This window comes from Buceros rhinoceros, unplaced genomic scaffold (genome assembly GCF_000710305.1).
Source record: "Buceros rhinoceros silvestris isolate BGI_N320 unplaced genomic scaffold, ASM71030v1 scaffold6117, whole genome shotgun sequence".
Taxonomy (NCBI): domain Eukaryota; kingdom Metazoa; phylum Chordata; class Aves; order Bucerotiformes; family Bucerotidae; genus Buceros; species Buceros rhinoceros.
In genome coordinates this window covers 1,754-8,319 of record NW_010420316.1, presented here as the reverse complement: position 1 = coordinate 8,319, position 6,566 = coordinate 1,754, and positions in this window count along the sequence as shown.

Below are 6,566 nucleotides of genomic sequence, written 5' to 3'. Positions count from 1 at the left end.
TCAGCAGGATCAGCAAAATGACTTTGTCTGACAGGGGGCAAGGCATGACAGTGGATCCCAGGAAAATTTTTAAAACTCTGTTTACTTTCTCTAAAGTAGTTTTTCTGAAACACACACATTGTACTTAATATACGCAACGGCATAGTCATTTCCCTCAGTGCTTTTCTGGAAAGCATCGGGTAATTACTTCTTGGCTCTGCTTCTTGCAAGTCACGTAGCTCACGCTCTGGCTGCGGCTGTGTCTCCTGACGATGTGCTTCCTACACAACGGTCCCAGCTCTTCCTGCACTCCCTTCTGGGCACACATCTAACGTGTTCAAAGTGGAGAAATGGAGCAGGTTTAGGCAGCTGCTTCGTTCCTAATGGTCAGGATGCCACAGTAAGTCAAGGAAAACACAGTAGATCAAGCAACTAACTTTCGTGTACCTCTTCTGTTTACAGGGGGAACTGAGAGACATCTTTATTTAGCTGCTTAATATTTCTGCTATAAATCTCTTGTGCCTTTCCTTCAAAAAGCAGCTCCAACAGTTCCGTTGTTGGCACTGGGAGTTTTGACATTTAACTCTGTGAGTTATTTGTTGTATTTGGGAAGTTCTTTTTCTTCAGTTTTTTCTTTGATTTTATGGTCATGTCACCTTTGTTTTTCTAGTTATTTTCAGGCCATGCATTAACATCTCAGAGGAAATACATGCATGGTTAAAAAAATGCAAAATCCTAGCTTATGATTATGGTTCATTTATTATTTTAAATATTAATATTAAACCAATATTCAGTTTATTATTTAATTATCATTAAATAGAGATCCAGGTTCATTGAAAATGCATTTTAATAAGGCATCTCTTTTATCCTAACTTTAATTGCAGTTCGCATGTATATGCAATAATCTAATGTTGCATCAAATTATTTAGCTTCTGAGAGAGAGCAGAAATTTTCACGTGCCTATTTCCAACCACTTATGAAACTGCATTTTCCTCACCAACATTCTTGTTACTAAGTAGTTAGCTATTGCTTTGCATGTCTGAGATGCTTCAGAAAAACCCAAATGCTTTACCCCATGCAAAATGCTAAGGAAAATGCTTTGTCTCATGGTCATTCAACAAAAGAGAAGACAAAATGGGTTAGTTAGGTCAAAAACAATGAGGAGAATGAGATGAAAATATTTTTGAGTGTAAAGGGATTAGCTAAGCTTGTAATCTGTAATTTACGATTGCTATATGTTGGTGTCATTCCCGATGCAGTTACTATAGTAATGTATTTTGGTGCTACTGTCTGTAGAACACAAGTTGAAAAGGAAACAGCTGGTCATCTTCAAGTAGATGCCCAAGTGGGGTTACCTGTGTACTTGAGAGGTTTTACAAGTACCCAGATGAACACAAAGCTGTCCGAGGAACAGACCGTAGAAAAGCACCAAAAATAAGATAATTAAGGATTAAAGGAGACTTACATCCACATTCCATGCGGATGGTGTGTAGCCTTTGCTCTTCTTTTCATATACTTTCTCCCTACTGTTTAACTTGAGAGTATTCTCATTTTGAAGGAACTGCCTGGTCATGCAGCACTCCTCGAGGGAAGAATTTAAATGTTCAAATCCTGTCAGACATAATTGATGCAACACATGATGAAAATCAAAGATTAGTCTGAAAGCGGCACTGTAAGTGCCCCAGGAAAGACAAGAATAAAGCCTGTACCTGGACAGAGATGTGCAGTACTCAGACCTCAGAGGTGTTACCAATGTCATAACCATGGGATGAATTTTAGGCCTTATGAAGGGTCAATTGATCAAAAGGTGTATGAAATTTCAGCGTGAAACTAGTAACATAAGTTTAAAAATTATGGAAACAAGGAAAAACTATAATGAGGGACTGCTTTTGAGAGGTTGCAGGCTTTAAAAGAAGAATGTGAACAAATGCTCATACTGAGTCTGAAAAAATTAAGGTTCATATTTGTGGATCACTTCTGGGGAAACTGAATTCTGCTCACTGAGGAATTACAATGAGCTTGAATGATAACAACAACTTTAAAGAGCTATTTTACTCTGAAAGAAACATGCTTTTTCTTCTTCAGTTCAGCAAATTGAATGTAATCAGGGAGCTCTTCATACTGTTGGCCTAGATATCGCTAAATAAATAAGAATCACAGAATAGTTTGGGTTGGAAAGGACCTCTAAAGGTCATCTAGTCTAACCCCCCTTGCAGTGAGCAGGAACATCTTCAACTAGATCAGGCTGCTCAGAGCCAGGTCCAATCTGACCTACAATATTTCCAGGTATGGGGCTTCTACTGCCTCTCTGGGCAACCTGTGCCAGTGTTTCACCAGCCTCATCATAAAAACTTTATTCCTTGTATCTAATCTATATCTCTCCTCTTTTAATTTAAAACCATCACCCCTTGTCCTGTTGCAACAGGCCCTGCTAAAAAGACTGTCCCCATCTTTCTTATAGGCCCCTTTTAAGTATTGAAAGGCCGTTGGTGTCCGCAGAGCCTTCTCTTCTCCAGGCTGAACAACCCCAACTCTCTCAGCCTGTCCTCACAGAGGAAACGTTCCATTTCTCTGATAATTTTTGTGGGCTCCTCTGGAGTCACTTCAACAGGTCAATGCCTTTCTTGTGCTGAGGGCTCCAGAGCTGGACACAGTACTCCAGGTGAGGTGTTGCCAGAGCAGAGTGGAGCAGCAGGATCATCTCCCTTGCCCTGCTCGCCACGCTGCTTTAGCCCAGGATATGGTTGTCCTTCTGGGATCAAGTGCACATTGCTGGCTCATGTCCATCTTTTCATCCACCAGTATCTCCACATACTTCTCCGCAGGGCTTCTCAATCCCTTCATCCCTGAGCCTGTATTGATTCTGGGGATTGCCCTGATCCTGGTTCCCTCCCATGGGGTGACCACTAGGCCTCACTGAACCTCATGAGGTTCACACGGACCCACTTCTTAAGCTTGTCCGGGTCCCTCTGGATGACATCCCATCCGTCAGGTGTGTCAACTGCACCACTCAGCAGAAAGAAATTGCTGCTTTTTATTTCAGTGTCTCCTGCAGAGATGACACTGTTATGGGAGATGGAGTAGATTCTGTCCTTTCTGCCATCACTAACAAAAATACTTTCAAAGCTTCATCCTGTTTCCCCTGTGGAAACCTGTTGACAACGGTAAGGAATAGGAGTATCGTGGTTTGAAGGGAATCTAGTTGCCAAGAATTAAATGAAAACAGTGAGTCTATACAGAGCCTTTATTAGTGGTGATGGTGCAAGTGACAAAATTAATCTTGATCCTGGGTCAAGGATAAACTTTTCACAACTGGCTGTCTGGAGCTCCACCCTAGCCTTCTTTCTCTTTTTTTTAGTTTCTAAGTAGATTGCTTCAGACTGATTGCACGAGACAGTATGAACTCAATGCTTTCATGAACCTGTTTTGCAAAAACAGAGCCTTTTGTTTTTTTAACAGAAGCAAGAAAAAAAAAAAGGTTGTCGAAAACAGTTAGGAAACCGGTTTCCTTCTCCAGCAAAAATACTTTATACAGGAATTAACAGTGGAAGAAATATAAGTAAAAATTAAAGAGAGACATTTTGGGGAGGTTGCCTGCAGAGGGCTGTTGGTACACTCAGATAATCCAAAGGAGTCAAGAAAAATTGTATGACCACTTGAGTTTTTATGAGATGTATTTACATTTGTCTATTATTTTTGGAATGTGTATATAGTCGTATAGTTTCTCTCTGCTAAGAAATCTGTGGGTATTTAAAAGCTTGCTGTCTGTCGCAACAAATACATTCACTGATGGTTTCAATGGTTAAGACACCAACTGCCAAAAGGTAAGTGTTAGGGCCAAGAATTGTGTGAAACAGCATAAAGCTTTAAGTATAGATTTCCAGAGTTATGCAAATCTAGAAAATTACAGGGGACAGCCCCGTTAGCCTAGGCAGTGGTTACATCAGCTCTCACCAGTGGAAGCAGGCTTGTGGTTGTGGAGCAATTTCCAGAAAAGCAAGTTTCTGTCAGGTGAGGGACTGGCAGTGGCTTCTGCCATTTCTAATGGAAGTCAGTAGTGTTGATTTGGGGTCTGGAAGTGAGGTCCAAGTGATCTGTATTCCTGACATATATCCCAAGAAGCTATAGAAAAGAGTGCAACTATTTAGCCTCGTGCCTTTTCCATTATCCAATGCGTTCTTTCACTTAAAGCATCTCAGGGTTTCTCTGAAAATTGAGATAAATGCAGCATTCCTCCTGGGTTCCTCTCACAGAGCATCTCAAACCGCAATGTGTGCACTGATAGCTGCGTGAAACCCTGTCAAAGCTGCAGGCAGACAGGAGTTTTCTCTGAAAATTGAGATAAATGCAGCATTCCTCCTGGGTTCCTCTCACAGAGCATCTCAAACCGCAATGTGTGCACTGATAGCTGCGTGAAACCCTGTCAAAGCTGCAGCAGGGCGTGGTCGCGCCCCCTGCCGTACCGCAGTATGGTGTGCCGGGGCAGCCGTCCTGGCGTGAGTCCTGACGCGCATGTGTGTGCGTGGAGCAGGGATTTATTCTGGAGAGGAGATGATCTCCTTTCACTGCCTGGGCGCTAATGGGAGAAGAGCTGAGAGGCTCTCGATGAAGTGCTAGACTCGAAGATGTGGGTCCAGAAGCAGTGTAGGTGATTTGAAGAGCTGGGAATTGGCACACCTTGTAGAAACTGGAAAGGGCAATTTACACTGCGGTGTGCTGGCTGATGCTTGGAGGGAGGATGGGCAGCATGTCCCGTGGGAAATAACGGGCGGGGCTGGAAAGACTGGCAGCGACTGGGAGCCTTTTTTGTAGGAGAGAAATGTCCTGACTGTGGGTGGATACCCAGCTTCCTTGTTTCACACCCAGCTCTGAGGGTAGCTCCTGGAGTATCCATCGTCTTTTGAACATGCTTGCTGTCCTGAAGCCACACTGGCAGTGGTATGTAAGCACCCTCACTTTCAGAACCCCGCTGCCGCCCTAATCCTCACTCTAGAGTGGCTCTTCTTGAGGTTGCAATGTCTTCCAGAGCCATTTAAATGATCCTTTTCCTCTGAAAAGTAGATTTGTGAAGGTGAAGGAGCTGGTTAGTACCGCCCTATTTCTGCCCAAAGGAGAAACACGAAGTGAAATAGTATTATAGTTAAAACAGTCTTGTTGCTCACAATCATTGTTTCCCCGTCTTCCTCCCGAGGTGGTCAGAGCTGCTGCAGCCCATTGTTTTGAGTTCTCCAGGTGCTCAGCAACTTTGCTGCCCACAACAGCACTGAATGAGTCAGACAGGATAGGCTGAACACGGTGTTATTTAGACTCATATCCTGGCACGTAGGAGTAGCTGAAAAAGATATTGTGAAAAGGTATAGAATGAGCTTTAAAGATTTTTTGTAAAAAGCATTTCCATCGCAGGGCCCAGGGGTGGAAGGTAGGACAGGCAGGGTTTTTGTCATGCAATGGTGACCAGTCTCCTTTGTGGCTGCAGAACTAAATCACAGGATTCACTGTGAGCTAAAATGTTCAGGGTTTTGCCTTTTCTGCTCCAATCAGAAGGATGTTCTAGAACCTGAGATGCTTTGTTACATGCTCGCTTTCATTTTCTAGCATAAAAGTATTCACAGTTCTATCCTCATATGTTTGAATTCACACACCGTTTTCCATGGCTTATGGACGATGGCAACCATATCCTCTGTCTCAGCTTTCATTCTGCTGCATTAAACAAGCCATGCTCTGGTAACTTCCTAAAACAGACTGTTTTTTTTCTTGACGGTGGTAGCAAATCATCTCTGGACACGCTAGATTAGCTGCCTCTCATTGTGCCATTTCCCAGGGAGACGGCAGAACCTGCTGGCATGAACACCTTCCTGCCACAGCTCTCCAGTCACATATCCGAAAATGCATTTGCTTTTTGCGTTTGCATCATATGGACACTCATTGTGTAGCTGTTCACTGCAATCGTGTCTTTCTCTTCCTCGCTCATCTCCGTATGATGATCCTGTGTATCGATCTTGTTAATTCATTCCTTTTTAACAGAAATTCCTTTTTTTTTTTTTCTTTTTTGGTCTCATCAGTTTTCTTTTTTCCCTGCCAAAATCATGAAAGGAAAATATGAAAGAGAGATTAGTTCCAAGAATAATACCCCAGGTGACCTCCCTCAGGCCAGTACTTTCCATTCAACTCTACTCAACATTGTTTCTCCCTGTGCTTGCGCTTTACCTCCACTGAAGATCTCCTAAACTCTAGTCTTCTTCAGAATTGCTAATGCTTTCCATTTCAGGCACTTCACTAAAGTCCATTATTCATTATCTTCCACAAAACATTTCCTTTTTGCCCAGAACATCAAACATCTTGTTTTCCTGGATTACAATTTTTCTTCGCCTTGTCCGAAGTATGGAATGTTTCTAAGAAATGGAAGAATTATCTCAGCTTTTCTCTCCCATCTGTTATCATGTTTACTATCACAGGTGCAACTCCATGTTCCAACTCTTTCAGTTTTCAGGATCCTCTTGGATCTGAGATCACTCGCAGCTCTTGACTTTTCCAGTACTTCATTTGAGGTAACTTCCACTTATCATTCCCATTACTTGTCCTGCCCC